General features: G+C 33.1%; 1 protein-coding gene across 1 annotated transcript in view; it reads right to left on the bottom strand.

Moving 5' to 3' along the window:
• The window catches only part of SPOCK3 (SPARC (osteonectin), cwcv and kazal like domains proteoglycan 3), a 321,182-nt gene extending 301,319 nt beyond the window's left edge, over positions 1–19,863 (bottom strand). Inside the window, exon 1 of the mRNA XM_064585249.1 lies at positions 19,824–19,863. The gene's annotated coding sequence lies outside the window, so the exon portion shown is untranslated. The remainder of the gene's footprint in view (positions 1–19,823) is intronic.
• Between the last annotated feature and the right edge of the window lie 1,240 nt (positions 19,864–21,103).

The following is a 21,103-nucleotide window of genomic DNA, read 5'->3' on the forward strand; positions in this document are numbered from 1 at the left end:
AACTACCACATACAAACATGAATTCTCCAATTACAACTAATGATTTTCTTTCTTAATTGTCCGTGCTTAGCAGAGATACTCAGCAGGATTGCCCATTATTGCCACTGTGATTTAATTTAGTTCAGAGTCATTGGCAGGATATGTTAGTCATAATATCATGGTATCATGACATCATCATCATAATAAACATTACTACTAATTTAGCAGTAGGAAATCTGGACTGCTAAGCATTAATACATGACTTTTTAAAACTAAAAAGAATTCTTGCCTAGTGCTAAAGTAATTTGCCTTTGGGCATTTTTAAGGGTTTATATTTTTAAATAAATGCTCAAGGTAGCATTATGTTTAGAAAAAAAGGTATAGTTGTACTTGGAAATATAAGTCAAGAGCTATAATTACCTACTGATATATGTTATTAGCCATTATAATTATATAATTAGCCATCATATTGTAATTATATTATTATTAGTATTATTAATAATAAAGTGTTTTTATGGGCTAAGTACAGTCCTCAAACCTTCATACATATGATTTAATCCTCTCACAAGACTTATGAGGGAAGAATTATTGCTCATTTTCAGATACGAAAGTGAAAGTGAAATTGAGTGGGAAGAAACAAACCCTTAATAACTGAAAAGATTATGCTGAATCAGTAAACATATGGCATGTAGGCCCTCGCTCCATCCATGGGGAGTCTCAGAGTAATTCTCAACACAACAGCACAATATTACCAAGGATGCTAAAGGAATACTCCTTGCCTACTTTTGTCCATGTTACCAAAAAAATTTATATGAATTTAAAGTGAATTTAAGGTCGTTGCTATTAGTAACTATTTTAATTTGCCATTCAAATTTACTTAACTGAAGTCTGTCCTCTATAAAATTATAATCAATTTTTTGTTTTTTTCCAATAATTGCATTTCCAATTCATCAGCTGTTTTAGCTCAATAAAAGTGTCTTATACATATTCTTAATTATTAATTTCATTTATATGCTACTGAACTATACACGACTGAACTTCATAATTCCCTTCCATCCACCAAAAGTTACATATAAGAAAATAAATAGTATTAGAAGTAACCGCTACCTTCTTTCTGAAATGTCATATAATAAGAGATAATTTTAAGAAAGAATCTGAATATGGGAACTAAATGATTTCCAGATTCTGAAAAACCTCTGAATTCTCTTGAATTCTAGAAGGCTATTTAAGTATAGTCAACCAAGGATTAATAGACAAAATAATCCACATATAAAATAATATTTATTAATTTTTCATGTCCCGAAAGTCATTCTTGAAAAGATAATAAACTGAAATTAGGACTGAAATTTGAGTCCAAATACTCAAGCTTTATCCAAAAACAACAACAACAACAACAACAACAAAACATGAAAAAAAGAAATTGCTAAAACCAAAGAAAGTAGGTATGGAAAAGGAATAACCAATTTAAAAAAAAAAAAAAAAAGATCATTCCTGTATTTCTCTGTATGAGATACTGAATGTCCTTTGCTTAATGGAAAGGTGAAGATAAGGTTTAAAAGCACCGTCTGACAGCAATTTAACCATCTAATTAAAAACAGGGCTGCAATATGGAACCTAACTTGGCAGCATGGTGATTCAGTTTTTATCAGCTCAGCAAGACTTAAGTCATGTTCTGTGATTAAAACTATAGCTCTCACATGTGCACTGTCAATAGGAAACTTTTTAATAAAAATAAAATATGGCCTGTGAGATTTAAATCTGGTGAGAATTTCAATTTAACTTAAACTAATAATGCTCTAGCTAGAAAAAATATTGGACTTAAATATACTGCATATAAAGCAGTGTTAAATTTATTGTAAAGGCATAGACATTTTAAACTAATCAACAGTAATGTAGTTTTCAGGGTGAAAAAAATGTCAGGATACTTGAATAAAAAGGTAATTTATCTCCATATAGAATTTTTAAATCTTGAAACTTCATATATTAAACAACTATTTTGTCAACAAATACATTTGTACTTAAGCATACTTTGAGTAATGTATTAATTTTCAAATTAACATCTACTCATTGATAAAATATACTGTTTCCATAAATCAGTTTAAAACTCTGTAGGAACCCATTCAGTGTAGGTTAAAAAATAAACAAATTAGTGATTAGTGAGAGAGGGTTGAGTGTCAACTTCAGCACAGGTTATCTCCAAATAGAAAAAAAAAATTACAAATATGGGTAAAGTTTTGGGGGTTAAGGACAAAAGGACAAAAAAAAACACAAAAAAACTTGCCATTTGTTTCTATAGATTGTAAATCCCTCATAGACTTGCTATATCAGTACATTTTTGTTTGTTTGGGTGTTTGATTTTTTGCCTTATGCCTTTCATTATTTCTATATGGTTATCATGACACCTAAGTGTGACTCCATATTTGGACTGAAGCGGGGCATGTTTAAGTATCACAATTAGCAGATGAAATTATGTAAGAGATAATGAAAAATATATCCTAGGGTATGAAATAGAAATGTCACCTTCCAGCTAGCTCAATAGAAGTCCCTATAGGACCTGCTTCCCTAGAGGTCCAGTTTAACATTCTCAGATGGATAACCATATATAACTACTTCCTCAAACCCACCTCTGATCATGTGTCTCTCATGTGATATCACCCTGCTCTCTGACCCTGAGACCTAGTCTGTAATTTCCTTTGTTCTGGTAATTAGTTCTTCATCTTTTTTCCCTGCCAGGATCCTTATTCTGAGACTCTTCCTAGTTTCCTGGCTCTAGAACTGAACCTGTTCTAGTTTAGCTAAATATTCATTCTCTTCCCCATGGGTTAGATTTCCTGTCTTTAAACATGTGCATACTATCAGGAGTTCTGCAAATACAACTTTTTTTTTCTTCCAGATTTCTGCAACTCCACATCATTCTGTATAGGTAATTCTTTTGAAGGCATCTATCTAAATAACCTCCCGTTCCCCCATCTCTTACAGGTTAGAACTGAATTAAATTCCTCACCACAGTTTAAATAAAATCATTAAAGATAGGATTATATTTGACCTTCTGTTGAATGAAACTCCCAATAAGATAATCCTGTTTTTCACTTTCATATTTTAAATATTTATGAAATACCATTTAACATATCTTGTCAAAAAAATTTCAATCAGAATTGCCCTTCTGATACCCACTGATAGAAGATGACATTCCTAATAAGACAGACAAACTGCCTCAACTATTGAGTTCTGTTTAGTACACCTTATGATATGCCAAAATATCGAATTTCCCTGTATATTTAGGACTGATTGTCCAGCTTCACAGTTGACTTTATCTGCTTTTCTTCTGTGTTCTAAATTAAGTGGAAAGCACCCAAAGTTTGAGAGTTTCTTCTTCAAGCATGCCACTCATCTTCCTTGACCTCATTTCTTTATTTTTATCCCTATCGCAGTCTTGTGCCGAGTCCCAGCTTCAACCAGAAATAATTTTCAGTCCTACTCTAAGCCAGGTGCAGAAGAAAATACAAAAAATGACCTTAAAATACTCTTGCTGATACAGTTATTTGGGATGGTTTCAGCTGGTTATTAAGTGGGCTCTCAAATAAAAGACTTGTGATAATGCCTTCCAAACAAGTCCTGAAATATAAAACTTCTATTCTTAAACTGAATTTGCTTTTTTACTCTTCTCTACCAAGTATAAGCCATTACAATGAAAATATACAACTAATGGCCAAGCACATTTATAGAGTCATACACAGTTTGTATCATTCTAGAGTCTAATAAAAATCAGTATAACTTTCCAGATTTTTATGGTTTTAAATTAAAAAAAAAAAAAAAAAAAACGGTGGATCAGAGGAATGGTTGCCCAGTTATCCTCTTATGCCAACAACCAGAGCATTTTGAGAGGTCCATATTGCCTCCATATTTTGGGATCCCAGTCTCAGAGATCACATTCAATGTTTGTTTCTCTCTGGATGAGATTTTGGATCCAGTTCCTTATTCTATTCTTACTGCCTGAAAGAGCTTGATTTACCAAGAGGTAATACAGGCTGATGACTTAAGTTCATAAATTAGGCATTTCTTAGAGAAGAGATCTTTGGGTTGGGAATTGGAGACTGTTGCTGCTTAGTTCTCTCTCCACTGAGGCAATTTTTTGTCATTCTCAAAACAGGGAAAAGCAAGGATATTTGCTTGTGGTTCATCCACATTATCCAAATCAAAGATTTTACAGTAACACTGTCCAATCTTCTTCAAGGACTTTTTGAAACATCTCAAGGCATTTTCAGCATAATAGCTCAGATGAGTTCACTACTTTCAGAAGTCAGGCTCCGAATGCACACTGTTACAGCACAAGCTCCCAGGAGACCCTCAAACTCTCCATCACAAGGGCCCAATGGAAGAGAAACCAGGAATCTGCTATAGATTAATGTGTCACCTAGAACAACTAATTGAGAGGAAGTTGCTCTGACCTTTGAAGAAAGTCTGGTTCATATCAACTATTTAATCTGATAGAACTTAAATTGAATATTTTCCTGAACCTCTATCCAAATATAATTCCATAAAGTGAACTTTTAGGTTTTATGAAGGCCAAAAGCTTTTCATGTCCTTTTTTTTTTTAGCTGCTGATGCAATGACAAGAGCAGCCACAGAAATGAAGTAAAGCTTTGGGAAATATGCAGTCAAATATGTTATCAACATATAGAAATTCCAGGAAAAAGCACAAGTAACTCACAGGTCCAAGAAAGGACCAGCTTCAATAGGTACAGGTCATGAGACTCCAGATTCAACAGACCACGTAATAGCCACGGTATCCCTATAATAAAGATGGTGTGACTACCTCTTATACAAGATTAGGTATCCTCTCTGCCCTGGTCCCTACTCAACCAACTATATTTAGGATTTCTTTTTTTTTTTAAGATTTTATTTATTTATTTGAGAGAGAGAATAAGAGAGAGAGAGAGCATGAGAGGGGGAGGGTCAGAGGGAGAAGCAGACTCCCTGCCGAGCAGCCCAATGCGGGACTCGATCCCGGGACTCCAGGATCATGACCTGAGCCTAAGGCAGTCGCTTAACCAACTGAGCCACCCAGGCGCCCTACATTTAGGATTTCTTACAAGTCAGTTCCAGGTATTAGTTTCTATATAGTGTGGATCCTTTAGTTGGACATAAGAGAAATTGATTAAAATCGGCTTAACCAAAGAAAGAAAAGTTAAAGGAACCTATGGTTGCAGCCCATTTCAGACATGCCCCAAACCATATTCAGGATGAGTTCTACTTGCTTCATTTTTAACACTGAACTTCTGTGCTTGGGGTCTTGTCAAAATCACTCTGGGTATTTCCAGGCTTGTGTCATATTATATAGCTACGCCTGCAAAAAGAGAATTTCTCTTTCCTATAATTCCCCTGTATATCTCCCAAATCTAAGTGGCCTGATTTGGGTCATGTTCTCATCCCTAAACTATTTGCTGAGAAGAGGGACCAGGGAGACCCTATTTATTCAGATGTAGGTCACATAAGCACTTCCAGGTTTTGGGTGACATCGACCTATAAAAACCTGTGTAGTGAGGTATGTTTTTCCAAGAGAAAATCAGGTTGTTGAAGACAGAAAAACAGATGCTGCTTAAGCAAGAACATTCATCCAACACACACACACACACACACATTATATAAAATTTTATATACTCAAAAATTCATGAGTTAAAAGTTATAATGAATATATACTATTTTCAATATTTAGATCAAAGGAAGACAGTCTCTATTTGTACATCAGCTCTTATGCTTATGAAATGAAATCAATTTAGTAATTATAGGAATTATTTTTTTAAGATTTTATTTGTTTGAGAGAGAAAGAGAGCACAAGCAGGGGGAGCAACAGAGGGAGAGGGAGAAGCAGACTCCCTGCTGAGTGGGGAGCCAGATGTGGGGATAGATCCCAGGACTCTGAGATCATGACCTGAGCCGAAGGCAGATGCTTAACTGACTAAGCCACCCAGGAGCCCTATAGGAATTATTTAAACATCATTTTGATAACACTGACTGTATTGATTTCCTTGAGCTGTCATAACAAAGTACTGCAAACTGGGTGGCTTAAGAAGAGAGAAATTTATCCTCTCACATTTCTGAGAGCTTGAAGCCTGCAATCAAGGTGTCAGAAGTATTGGTCCCTTCTTGCGTACTCAGAAAGAGAATCTATTCCATGCCTCTCTCCTAGCTTCTGATGACTGTTGGCAATCCTTGGTGTTCCTTGGTTTGTGGCAGCATAACTCTAATCTCTGCCTCCGTGGTCACATGGCCTTCTCCTATGTGTCCATCTGTTACATTGCTCTTTTTTATATAAAAACACCAGCCATACTGGATTACAGCTTATTCTAAATTAGTATCATCTCATCTTAATTTGATTGTATCTATAAAGACTCTATTTTCTTTTTTTTTTTTTAAGATTTTCTTTATTTAAGAGAGAGAGTGAAAAAGCACAAACAGGGGGAGCAGCAGAGGGAGAGGGAGAAGCAGGCTCCCCGCCAAGCAGGGAGCCTGATGCAGGGCTTGAACCCACTGGGATCATGATCTAAGTTGAAGGCAGATGTCCAACCATCTGAGCCACCCAGGCACCTGACTCTATTTTCAAATAAGGTCACAAATACATGTGTGAGGGGTTAGGACTTCAACATATATCTTTTGGGGGGACATAATTCAACCCATAATACTGATTTTTACCTTATAAGAGACAATAGTGATCAAAATCTAATAATTAGAACTTAATTAATGGAAACAGTTTAATTTCAGGACTAACACTTAGCGGACTACATATATATATACACACATATATGTGTATACATATAAAATTAGACATATATATATAATTAATGTCTATTTTAGTCCTAATGCTTTCAATTTAAAATGGTTAAGGAATACAATTTTGTGCATAGATGCACCTCCATTTACTAAAAAATAATGCTCAAAATTTACACAAAATTTACAGTATAGAGTGTCAAAACTAAGTGGAAATCTATATGTTCATTAGTTCCTTTTTTGATAGGAATTCTTTTTTTAATTCTTTAATTAATACTTTAAGTATAGTTAACTGAGTGTTATATTAGCTTCAAGTGTATAATATAGTGATTCAACAATTCCATACATCACCTTGTGCTCATCATGACAAGTGTACTCCTTAATCCCCATCACCTCTTTAACCCATCCCCCCACCCACCTTCCCTCAGGTAACCATCTATTTGTTCTCTATAGTTAAGAGTCTGGTTTTTGGTTTGTCTCTTTTTTTTGATAGGAATTCTCAACATTTTAGGATAAAAGCTTTTGTGCATAGTTTAAGTGTTCTTGAGAGAACATTTTTAAAATGTGTGAAAAAAATATGACAACGTTGTGTAAATAATTAAGATGCTTTGAGCCTAAATGACAGCCTATGAGTTTTCCTACATCTCCTCTTCCCCTGCCTCTTTATTAACTATCTCTTGAAAGCCTTCAGGGCTTAAGTTAAATGTTAATCTGCAAATATTACCTTTGGCCTTGGGTTAATTAATTTTTCCAAGTTTGAAGGGCTAATACAAATAGTATAGCCCAGACTCAAACCTAGTGCTCTCTGATTCCCATGCCCACAAAGTTTTCCTAAAGTAGTGTTACCTCTTGTCCTGCATAAAAGTTTGGAATTATAAACACATTGTTGCCCATCTTGCATTAAATTTATTTAAATGTTCTATTCTTAACTGGATATACAACCAACTCCACTGCAATAGAGCCATAATTAGCTTGTCTTTATGATGACGGTTAAAGGTAGCAGGTAGTAATTGTGGAGAATATAGTATAGTGAGATGGCACACGAGTAGGTGATAAATGACATAAAGTCTAGTTCTAGATGTGCCATTTAAGATAAATAGTTAGCATTATAGTTCTTTAATGTAACTTTGGGCAAGTCCGTTAACAGATTGAGTTACTGCAAATTTAGCAACAGCAAGCCCCATTCTTCCAATCATATGAAACTGAATCATATGAAACATATAAGAACATTGTAAAATATTACAGGCCTAATACATACTAACTGATAATTAGCCAGCTATATGTATGATGATAAAGTATTTTAAAATCAATTTGATAAATTAAGTTGCTAACCAAGTTTTCTCCAAATATTATTTTAAAATGTTGCTTCCGCAAAGTTCTCTTGAAAACTAAACTCATCCTTCTAATGACAAACTACTGATCTTTTTAAAATAATATGAATAAAAATTATTGGCAGAATTAAGTGTTACAACATGTCAACATTTATATTCAAAGATTTATTCATTAGCATGCCATTCACAGGGCTTACAGAGCACTAGAAAGATAAAACTTAGGGGATAAAAGGAAGCCTAAAAATCATTCTCTGCAAACTTCTCACTTTAAAGATCAGAAATTAGAAGGCAAATGCTTTTGATTAAATTTTATACAAAGTTACAGTAAGTGGAAAGAATTCCATCCTTTTTCTAGTAGCAACAGCAGCTTCCTTAAGAAGTCTAACTTGAAGTTGCAATGAATGATCATGGAAATAGCAAGTCCCCAGCATAAATGTTGACCCAGGTCATGATCTGGAGAAGGCTCAGAATTTGGGATCAAATGAAATAGATATGAATTCTGGTTCTTACTCCAAATAGCTGCATGATCATAGGCAAATTATTTGCCTTCACTGAACATCAATTTTCCTTCTCATTGTAATGGGAACAATGAAAGGAATAAAAATGGGAGCAAAATAAAAGCAATAAAAATCAAAGGTGGTATTGAAAACTGAGTGAGATAAAAGCTAAATGCTTATGGTATGTAGTAAGTATTCAACAAATGACAGCTTTTTTTTGGACTCTTGAAAATTATGCTTAACAAAATGAGCTAAATAAATAAGTTGTTTTGCAATTAAACAATAAATTAACAGAAACTGTATGATATCTTGGAAATCAACAAGATTAGTATCTGGGAGATCTGAATACTAATTTTAATTGTATTTATCAATATTTGTGGAACCTGAGCAAATCAAAACCCGAATTATTCCCAGTTTCTTCATGTTGCATTTAGCAACAATATTACTCCCCTTACAAACTTTGAAAGATTTTGTGTGTGTGAAGGTCAAATGAAACAATGTACACGAAAATGCTAGGAAAATGCTCCTCCATTAAAAAGTCAAATTACCGTCAATAAACAAAAGAGTAAATGTAAATTATAACTTAAGTACAATAAAGCATAGCTTCCTCAAAAATAAGCACTATATCAAATAAATTCATCTGCTTGTATTTGAATGAAACAAAATCATACTCAAAATTCCATTCTTCCACTCTAGACTTTTATTCAGTCCTTCAATTAGTTATATCAAATGTAGTAATAAATATGCCAAATGACAGGTGTATTTGCTGCTTGCAGAGCATTGAGTTAAAAGAACAAAAACAATAGAATAAGGAGTTATGCAACTTTTTTTTTTTTTTAACTGAAGCTCGAAACGGTCTAGGACAGATGCATTTGTTGGAGAGTTTGTGAAGAGTAGAAAGTGCAGGGATCCACGCCCTGAGCTAATGATGCAATGGGTAGGGAGGGTATGGGACTATGTATACAAAATACTCCACACCTGAGTTTGATGAGTGGCTTGATTGTAATATCCCTGATCTACCATCATATTAGAAATCAATATGTAGGAAGAAAAATTATCCATATTTAGATCTTTTCATACTTAAAGCCCCTTCCAAAAAGTAAAATAATAAATTCTTAAGATTAAAAAGACATAGGGTATCATATAATCAAAAATAATCAATTGGTTCTGAACATGTACACAGATTTTCTAGATAAAATAGAAAAAAAGTAATCATTTATTTCCAGGTGCTTTGAAAGGGTTACCAAATGAAATACCTAAGGGGCAAATAAATTATGCAAATAAATGGTGTGAGGATGTGGAGCAACTGGAATTCTCATTTACTGCTAAAGGGAATGCAAAATGGTACAGCCACTTTGGAAGACACTTTTGGTGGTTTCTTAACATAAATAAACATACTCTTACCATATGTTTCAGCAATCACACTTCTTGGTATTTATCCAATTAAGTTGAAAACTTATGTCCACAAAAAAAACCTGCACACAGTTGTTTATAGCAGCTTTATTCATAATTGCTAAACTTAGGAAAAACTAAGAAGTCCTTCAGTAGGTGCATGAATAAATAAACTGTGGTCATCCAGATAATGGAATATTATTCAATGTTAAAATGAAATGAGTTACCAATCCATGGAAATACATGGAAGAAACTTAAATGCATACTGGAAGTGAATGAAGTCAGTCTGAAAAGCTTACACATTGCATGATTCCAACTATATAACATCCTGTATTAGGCAAAACTATAGAGACAGTAAAAATATCCGTGATTACCAGGGGTTAGGGGAAGGGAGGGATGAATAGGCAAGGCAGTAAATGTACTCTGTATGATCCCATAATGATAGATTCGTGTCTTTATACATTTGTCCAAACCTATAGAATGTATAACACCAAGAGTGAATATGATGTAAACGAGGGACACTGGGTGATGAAGATGTGTCTGTTTACGTTCATCATTCTGGTGGGATATGTTGATAATGGGGGAGACAGTGCATGTGTGTGTGCATGTGTGTGGGAATCTCTGTACCTTCTGCTCAATTTTGCTATCAATTTAAAATGGCTCTGAAAAAGAAAGTTTATTAAAAAGAGCCTTTGTGGGGTGCCTGAGTGGCTCAGTCGTTAAGCGTCTGCCTTCGGCTCAGGTCATGATCCCAGGGTCCTGGGATCGAGCCTGCATCTGGCTCCCTGCTCCGTGGGAAGCCTGCTTCTCCCTCCCCCACTTCCTCTGCTTGTATCCCCTCTCTGTCAAATAAATAAATAAAATCTTTAAGAAAAAAAAAAAGAGCCTTAGTAATATTCTTATTACTTAAAGTTAAAAAAAGAAAAGTAATAAAGCTGGGGAGACTTTCTGATATTACTCTTTTAAAAAGTCTGTTTTTTAAATTGTATAAAATTGAGTTTTATGTTAACAACTGGAAAAACTAGAAAAACAAAACCTGACTTATTGACTCCAACACTGGTATTCTTTTTTACCATACCATATGTGTTACTTATAAACCTAAGACATTTCAGGGCGCCTCTGTGGTTCAGTTGGTTAAGCGACTGCCTTCGGCTCAGGTCATGATCCCAGGGTCCTAGGATCGAGTCCCACATCGGGCTCCCGGCTCGTCAGAGAGCCTGCTTCTCCCTCTGACCCTATCCCCTCTCATGCTGTTTCTCTCTCTCTCTCTCTCTCTCAAATAAATAAATAAATAAAATCTTTAAAAAAAAAAATCTAAGACATTTCATTGTATTAATTACAAAATTGTAATGTATGTTACTTAATATAATAAAGTAACAGTTTATTTAACCCAAAGTCTTGAAAATTACAAATTCCTTCAAATGTGTCAAGGAATATAATTTTTCATAAAAACTCTCAAAATAACTACTGTTTAACAGTATTAAGTCCAATAATTAACATGGCCACTCTGATTATTGAAATATTGTATAGAAGGAACAAATTATTATGTCAGGACAAAAACATTGTTTTCAAATACATAAAAGTAGTGAAAGTTTACTAATTGTCTTCAGAAGAAATATGAGAGAGAAGGAAAAATACTGAACATTTCACATATTATTGTATGCATAGGTTTTACATACTTTTTTGTTCAGTTACACAACTTTGTAAATTAGGAATCTACTCATATTTTATTGAAGAGAAAAGAACTTTAGAATGGTTAAATTACTTGCATAAGGTAATATAGCCTATTTTGCCATAATTGTGATTTAAATTCATGTCTAGATGATCTAATCAAATGCCCACTCAACTATCCTGCCTATCAACCATTTATTTTAGCTATCGCAATGCAATATTAAAGCACAGAAGAGGAGAACCTGGTAGAATTATCAAGAAATATGCTAAGAGGAGAGAAAAAAAATCTAGAGCTAAATAGCAAAATTACCAATCTATGTAAAAAAAAGTGTGAAATGTTAGAACTAGAAGAGATTGTGCTGAGATATTCCAGTATCTATATGATGAGCAGCAGAGTATCTAATCAAAATCTTTCATTAATTTTAAAATTAATTAATTAATTAAAAATCTTCTAGAAAGAGTACCATACTAGCTACTTTCAAATATTCACATAATTTTCATGTAGAAGGATGAATTTACTCACTCCTGATCAAGGGTGTAAGAGCAAGAATTGGACACAAGGAAACAGATTTTATTTTAATTTAAGAAGCAGTTTTCAAGTAATAAGTGCTATGTGAAGGTGGAATAGCATATCCAAGTAGAAATTTAAGCCTGCACATTGGAAACAGTATAAGTGGCTAGGCCAAAGTTGCCTCTAAGTTTCAATGCCAATAATTTAATATACTAAAAACGTGTATTTCTTTTCCACATTTCATATAAAAGAGTGGGTTGAGAATTGTGTTCAGGATACTTCAGTGAAAAGTAACTTCCAAGAAGGTATTCCTCAGAAGCTTTTGTACATCTTTGGAACACATTCTTGTCCTACAGATATGCTGTTAAGTTATTCCCAAGTGATGGAAATACACCTCAATGCAACAACCCTTGTACTTATTAGATAACAATTATATAACTGAGTTTAAAAATCTATATTCCTCCATTCTGAAAATTAGAATACAAGTTACAAACACCTCCTTTCCTTGGTAGTGGTCCTAAATGTGATCCAATGTGTACCTGATGGTTAACCTTTTAGCTACCTATGTTCCCCTGTGTCATTCCTACCATGTCTTTTCATGAAAAAAATGTATCTCTGAATAGAGACACAGACCAAAAATGTGCATACAGATGAGCTAAATCTAAAGCCATATTGCATAATGAAAGAGCAAATGAACTTCTAATCCACTAATAACAAGATTTCAAACCCAACTACAACACTTATTAGCTTTGTCACCTTTATTAACACCTCTCAGTTTCAGTTTCCTCTGCAAATTAAGGAATATATTTACTTTTTAATTTAGCCCAATGATTGTGTTATTTATAATACCTGACACACAGGAAGTATTCTTCAATGGAAATGATGATTTTATCTTTGGGGGACTTCTGGCATCAGATCTGAAAATGTGACTAAGTAATTTAAAATTCTCTGACATTTGTGGTTGTTTTGAAAAAAAAAAAAAAAAAAAAACAAAAAAACACCTATTTGTATTCCAAAACAGAATCACTGAGGAGAATTATTTTGATAAGTCATTGCTTATACCCTGTGATTTTCAACTGTATCTGCATAAAATAATAAACTGTAGAGTTTAAAAAACAAACACATTCACACCCATCAGGATGGATATTATCAAAACACACACACACACACACACACACACCAAAATGACAAATATTGTAACGATGTGGAGAAATTGGAACTCTTCCGTATTGCTGGTGGCAAAGTAAAATGATACAGCCATTATGGAGAATGATATGGTGGTTCCTCAAATAATTAAACATAGAATTACTATATGATCTAACAATTCCACTTATGAGTACATATTTAAAAGAAATGAAAGCAAAGATTCAAATAAATATCTGCATGTCAATATTCATAGTTACATTTTTACAATGACGAAAATGTGGAAGCAACCCAAGTATCCATCAGTGTATGAATGGAAAAAAAATGTAGTGTATCCATACAATAGAATATGATATAACCCTTAAAAAGAAGGGAATTCTGACACATTCTACAACACGGATGAGCCCTGTGGTGATAAGGCTAAGTGAAGTAAGTCAGTCGCAAAAGGACAAATTCTGTATGATTCCTCTTATATAATATACTTAGAATAGTCAAATTCATAGAGGTGGGAGGTAGAATGCTGCGTGCCGCAAACTGGGAAGAGGGGAAACTGGGTTTAATGGGTATAGCATTTTAGTTTGGGAAGATAAAGAGTTCTGGAGAGAGATAGTGGTGGTAATTTCACAAAAATGTGAATTAATACCACTGACCTGTACACATAAAAATGGTCAAAATAGGAAATTTTGTGTTATGTATATTTTATTATAACTCTTAAAAATTAAAACACACACACATATACACACACATACACACAAAGACATACACAAAGTGCCCAGAATCTACCCCAGATTAGCAACTGCTTTTTACGTGAATGCTTAGTAAATTTCATGTGTAGGCAGGACTGATCACCTCTCTAATCAATGGAGGTTTCCTATTAAAAAATAGGACTTCCTATATATCTACTCTTTTTTTCAATCTTCACAATACTTACTACTATGTTAGGTTAACATAGTCTGAGATAAGAATCTTATTTCTTAAAATCTGAACACCTTTGAGGTATATGTAATCAATCTCTTGCTCTATAAATTTGATTCACAATTTAGTAACATAAGGCCATTGAAAAGAAATAAATATAATTTACCTTCTTGCACATGTATGTAGGTTACTGTGATATGAACCAAATGAAGCATTATTAATCTTGATTTTATCTTGTAAATTAAAAATGCAAACCTTTATGCAATGTTTATTATTCAATGGAGAAAATAGCACTGACATAGAATAGAGCAATGTAAGATTCCTGATTCCTACATTTTATGGAAAATCTTATATTTATTTTCCTAGATTTTGGGGGTAAAACAGGTTAAATACCATTCTTGTATAAAAAAATCAGAATTGGATAGGAAGAGAAAATACATTTCTCATTTATAAGCCCTATGTAGTTCTTATGTACTAAACCTGACATGGAATAAATGAACATGCATTGTTCATTTCTAGGTTGAATTTTTTTTTCAGGTTTTCTAGAGGGCTTCTATGAGCCAAAGTTGCCACCATGGATGATATAACTAATGTATAATGCAAACTGACATGGCTATTAGCACTTAAATACCCAACAAGTAATTTGTCCAAAACGATACAAAAATACTAAATCAAGTCTTGTGAGTTGATCAAATAATGATTCAGATCAAATTATGGTTCAGAATTCACATTTTAAATGATTGAAGACATTTTTAGAAAATATTGTGACCATATAATTATCTTTGTGTGTTGTCAACACTGAATTTTAATTCTAAGAACACCAATTTTTCCACTAGAAAAAATGCCAAAAGGCCCCAAGCCCTGACACAAAGCAGCATTATGGCACAACCATGCCTCTATTGTAAGGCATGGATCAGATCTATCTATTGTTTGAGGCTACTATCAATAAATACCATCTAAGAACATGGAAAAAAAAAAAAGACCCTCATGTAAACAAGTGAAAATTAAAGTCATCTGGGAGAGAGGCACTACCTCCATTTTGCAATACACATATACTCTACCTTAAAAAGTATGGTAGTGTAGCTTACGAAGGGAAAGATAAGTTGGGGGGGGTGTTTTCTCACACACTAGTTTTTTTCAGTTTCAAAAATAATTATAGCCATCATACAATGAACAGCTCTGTTCACTGAAGGGAATAAAAGCTCCAGAGGAAATCTCAACAGTTCTTCCTTTGTAGCCAGAGACTGATTGCAATGGGACATCAGGATCTGACTATTGGTATATGTGAGATGTTTTGCAAAGGATGAGAAAATTTATGGAAATCAAATGAAGCTCTACAAACTGATCCTGAAAAGAGAGAAACAATGTATAAGCATATGGCTTAGCATCCCACTGTCCTTTCAAAGATCTCAGTCTTTGTTCTCACTCTCCACTAATCTTTGCAAGAATGGAGAGAGATAGTGGTGGTAATATTACCAATATATCGATATTATTGATATAATGTGCACAGGTGCACATGTGCCCACGTCTCTCTCTCCTGCCTAGACTCAGCAGTTTGAGTTTAGCAATGGTCTCCTAGCACACCAGTTCTTGAGGAAATTTTGTTGAATTACATGCCACTGATGAGCCAGAAGAATTTAGGCTGCCCTTCGCACACAGAGGTCCAGATTTAAGAAGAGAGCCCCTGACTGGTTTGCTATGAAATGGCTGAAGGATCCTGATCTAAGCCACAGGCACAATCCTTGCCCCTCTTTCCACACCTCAGAAATCCGCCTGAGCAGGAGAAACACATCAATAATGTGAAACGGATTTGTCTTGAAATCTCTGCATCTATTTAAATTCAGCTTCTTTGTTATTAATCTATTGATTGTAATTCACTGCCATGGAGGATACCAAGGGGAACAACTCCAAGCTGGATTGGATAGTAAAATGAGGGAAATGTATGCAAAACACATTTTGCTTCCAACTATTTCATCTCAGGCTACCTGAATATCATATCCTGGAGAAAAAGAATTTTTGAATAAAAGGGATTCCTTGTACAGATAGCACTTTAGTACCTGTGGATTCTCTAAACAACTGACAGGAATTCCTGCTAAAAATTTCGGTGACTTAGCTATTATTAACCCAAATTAATCCATGACCAAAAACAAGGCAGGGTTAATGAAATGAAAAGGAAAAAAAAAAGTGTTGTTTTCTTTTTTCTTTAAGCTACAGCTTATCTATTTAAAGTCTTTATTAAATTGTTTAAAATTTTATCATGCTACCACTCTAGGTTCATCCATGCATTTCCCCTCTAAGTTTGTCGTAGTAAACATTAAGTTTTCATGTCATATTCAAGAAGATGCATGTCCTCATTAAAACTCTTTTTCAGTCAATTTCTGTTGTGTCAACTCATGATTAGCCACACTAATGAACAGAAGTAATGGCACAGAAAATTCTACGTGGAGAAATACAAACAAATTTATTTTGGGCATCAGTATGCTTTCCTTTATTATAAAGCAGATTTTACCATCATCAAAATGGTTTTACTGAAATTTATTTAAAACTATTATATTTTCCCAAAACTCTTACTATTTTACTGGTAAAACAAAAAACAAAAACAATATAGAAACATTCTGATTTATGAAAAGAAACTCGCAAGATGAAAAATTTGTCACAGTTAAGCCACAAGGTAGATAAGCTATATATGAATAATCAGTTGAGTTTTACCTAGAAGAAAGCTTATACATGCAAATATGTGTGTCTATGCATGTGCAAATTATGTATATGCTTATCTATGTATGCATGTGCATATTTATGCATACACATACAAAGGGTTTGGTGATGAGAAATTGCACCTTTTCTGTCATAAAAATATTAATATTTTCATTAGTAGTACTTTAATTTCTGCATATTTTGTGGACCATTCTGTAGAAAACAAAGTAAGACATAACTTGAAATGTATATGGTAAAATGGTATAAATATCAGCATAAAAAATGTAATGCTAAAAAAATGTAATACTAAAGTAACTTTTTCTTCATTCCTTTCAAGAAATATGCAAACACCCCCCCAAAAAAACTGCAGAAAATCAATTTATATTGATATGTGATATGGATGTCCATATACCATAAAAATACATTAAAAATTATAAATACTTCTAAAAAATCATAAATTATTTTATGCTTAAAAGTTCAATCTGATTTTGAAAACGGTACTTAACAGAAGATTCTTCCTTCATAAAAAAAACAAGAAACATGAGAAATTAGCATATCTCAAGTCTCTTCTATCCAAGTGATGCACACTGTCTATCTTATTCAGAGCTAGATGAGAACAGGATAATTTTTCTCACTCCTCAGTATGGTCTACCAATGGATTAGTTAATATGACTCAAAGTCAAAACAAATACAAAACAAATACATGTATCTCAGTCTATTTTTTTCCATTTTCCTTTTTTATCTGTTGATACTAAATTTTCCCATATACGTTTATCAACTACGTATGTTCAATCAACCAAAACCCTGGGTCTGATAATCTACAAAATATTATTTAAAACATAGAAACACAGCTACTAGCTCTATTTCTAATACTCACTTAAGCAAATATTTATTTATTTATTTATTTATTTATTTATTTATTTATTTATTTATTTTAATTTTATTATGTTATGTTAATCACCATACATCACATCATTAGTTCTTGATGTACTGTTCCATGATTCATTGTTTGTGCATAACACCCAGTGCTCCATGCAGAACGTGCCCTCTTTAATACCCATCACTGGCCTAACCCATCCCCCCACCCCTCTAGAACCCTCCCCTCTAGAACCCTCAGTTTGTTTCTCAGAGTCCATAGCCTCTTATGTTCGTCTGCAAATATTTATTTTTAAAACATAGACTTCAAAATACCACTAGTATGTCATTATTTCATTTTAATGCTATCATATGAGCAAGAGTGTCACATAGTAGTTAGGAAATGGGGTTCAGGGGTCAGATTGCCTGGATCTAAATCCTGACTCTGCCACTTTGCAGGAATATGACCTTGAGTAGGAGCTTAAGCTTCTTAAGTGCTTCACCTTACTCATTTATTTGACAAGGTTATTGCAAAGATTAAATGAATTCATGTATTGAATACTTAGAATAGTGACTGGATATAGAGCACTCTATTAGCTATTATTATGTCACGAGCTTCTCTCTGTCTGATAAATATATTTTTGACAAATTAGTATATTAAAAACCTCTTTGAAAATTAAACTAAGCCAATCTTACCAGGGTTTGGAAGCCTCTTTACTGCAACCTTTTTTTCTTCATTTTTTTAACAGGAGATAAATTGTAGTTCAACAAATTATCACACACACACACAAAGCCCAAACCATCTTTATTGTAATTGGATGCACCAAGTATGGCAAATTTAAGTGTTAACATCCATTTCATGGATAATTCTGATTTTTTCAAGGTTTATGAATCCATCATAAAAATTTATTTCCCAAGAAAGTTCACAAATATATCTCAGTCTGTATGTCATTTTTTTATTGCTTGTCTTTTAGTACATTTGGCTTGACTTATATTATTAGTGAAATAAAAAAAATTAGAATTATAAAATACAGATTCCACAAATAAATACTCTAGATAATAATAGTGAAATCACATGAAGTACAGCAAAAAAGAAATAATATTAAAGGGGGGATTGGATGTGAATGACTGTTTCAGACGACAGGCTAATATCAATGTCCCCAGCTAGGTCCATCCAGGTTGGTTCTCACTCAGAGAAATTAGCTGTTGTAGCATTCATTGCACATATTAAGTCAAAAATTTGGAGACATAGCAAAATTCCCTAAGATTCCCTTCATAACATATTACAACTCATTCTTAAAAATAATTTCTATTTTTAAATGGTTCTACTTCAGGAAGTAATATCTTTTGTAAGGTTATTATAGTCAATGTAAAGTAGAAATTTCTTTTGTACCAGACTTAAAAAGGAAGAGTCTCTGGTTCTAATAGTGTAGAATTTAGCAAACAAAACTGTTTAATCATTTATATCATTATGATTGCATTGCACTTGATGTTTCTGTTCCACATCTTCCTTCCCCATGCATCTTTCCCGCTTTTCCTTCTCAAGTACATAACCAGAAGTACAAACTGTGTATGGAGGCAGGAGAACCTGTTTTACATATGACTTTCCCTTTTGGGTCTTACTAAGACCCTAGCTGAGTCTAACTTCCAGTCAGTGCTGTTTTAAATGAATGTTTTTATTAATTGAAACACAGATTGCAAAGTCATTTGTTTTAAAATTTTGCACAAATAAATCTATGTCCTACTGAATGTGCTTGAGTATATTTGAATACTGAATGAAGTGACTTGTATCAGCTAAAAATAATGGGCACGATAAAGTTCAGAAGCCAAATCAGTAATCTAATATACGTATCTAAGAATGAAAGACGTTCTGATATAATCACGATATCTAATTCACTTATTACTGACTACATATTCTGTAATGCAACTAATTATTATATGATTTTTCCATTATCTAAGCTCTCCTACTTAGTATTTTAAGAATCTAACAAACAATAAATATCATGTTGAAAGTATAGTGATTATAAACATGTGAACATTTTTATTTTAAAATAATTAGATTCTTACCCTGATCGAAGGCCTTTCCTGGACTCCAAGTGTGGAAATAATCATCCTGAGGAGGAAAATAATGTGAATTGAGTGTATATGAGTAATTAAATTGTAAAGATTCATATAAAATCTAGAATAAAATATGAAATACAGAAGCTGAATACAAACCTCTACTTCCTATAATGGCAAGCAGCAAATTATAAAATAAATAAATAAATAAATAAAAATAAAAAAAGGAACAAGAGAAAAACAATAGTTATCAAAAGGGAACATACTGTTTACATGTTATAGAAATGTTTTTCAATAAATGTGTTCATTTTCATTGCAAGTCAATGTTTACTATAATAATTTAATTATATTTGGTTGCCATTTCACCTAAATATTATAATGTAATACTTTCAATTGCAATTCAATGTGCAAGAGAACATGGAGATAATTACCCTAAGCTAATAAGCTATAAAAGTATCTTACCAGTTTCCAGTTACACAACTTCATTTTCCACTAGTAAAATAGTAAATGGAACCATCAATACAGCAGCAAAAATACCAAGTGAGTCTGATCTAGCTCATATAGTATAAATTGACTTTATGTAAATCTGTCACATGATAATTGGATATTTAAGGAGTTCATCAAAATGCAATTGGAAGTTTGAAAAAAATTCACACCTAATTAAATCTTGTCTAAAGTTTAAATCTTTGATATGGAAAAGAATCATTACAATATATTTACTATATATACATTTAGTAAATACAACTATACAACACTAAGATGAGGCAATGCATATTGAGAAAATTTTTTTAAAAAGCAAAACACATTGACTCAATCTATTGTATTTACTGGTTTACCACCCTAAAAGCCTTGTAGATGAACTGCATACATATCATATTTTATGGTAGATAAAACAAATTTAACTGTTCAAATTAATAAGCTATATCATATTTTATGGTCAATAAAACACACTTAACTGTTGAAATTAATAAGCTATTTTCACTATAGTAAGAAAGAGTAGTACATCATGGTGAGGCTCCTTGACTAAACGTTTTCTAACTCCACACTCTTAAACCCACTGAAGTCAGGGCATTAGAAATCTACAGAACCCAGGGCATCTAAAAAAGTCAAGTAGAGATTCTCTGAATCTTCTTTCTAACCTCTTTGCTAAAACCCCCTTTTATACAAAGAAGAAAATGTAGCACCTTTTAATTATGGAAATAAATACACTTCCTAACTTACTTATTCAAAAATTTTAAATTTTTAAAAAGCAAAAGCTTTTCCTTATTGTGACTAATCACTCATCACCA

This window comes from Mirounga angustirostris, unplaced genomic scaffold (genome assembly GCF_029215605.1).
Source record: "Mirounga angustirostris isolate CCGP_5_RB_7025 unplaced genomic scaffold, mMirAng1.0.hap1 SCAF_2, whole genome shotgun sequence".
NCBI classification, from domain to species: domain Eukaryota; kingdom Metazoa; phylum Chordata; class Mammalia; order Carnivora; family Phocidae; genus Mirounga; species Mirounga angustirostris.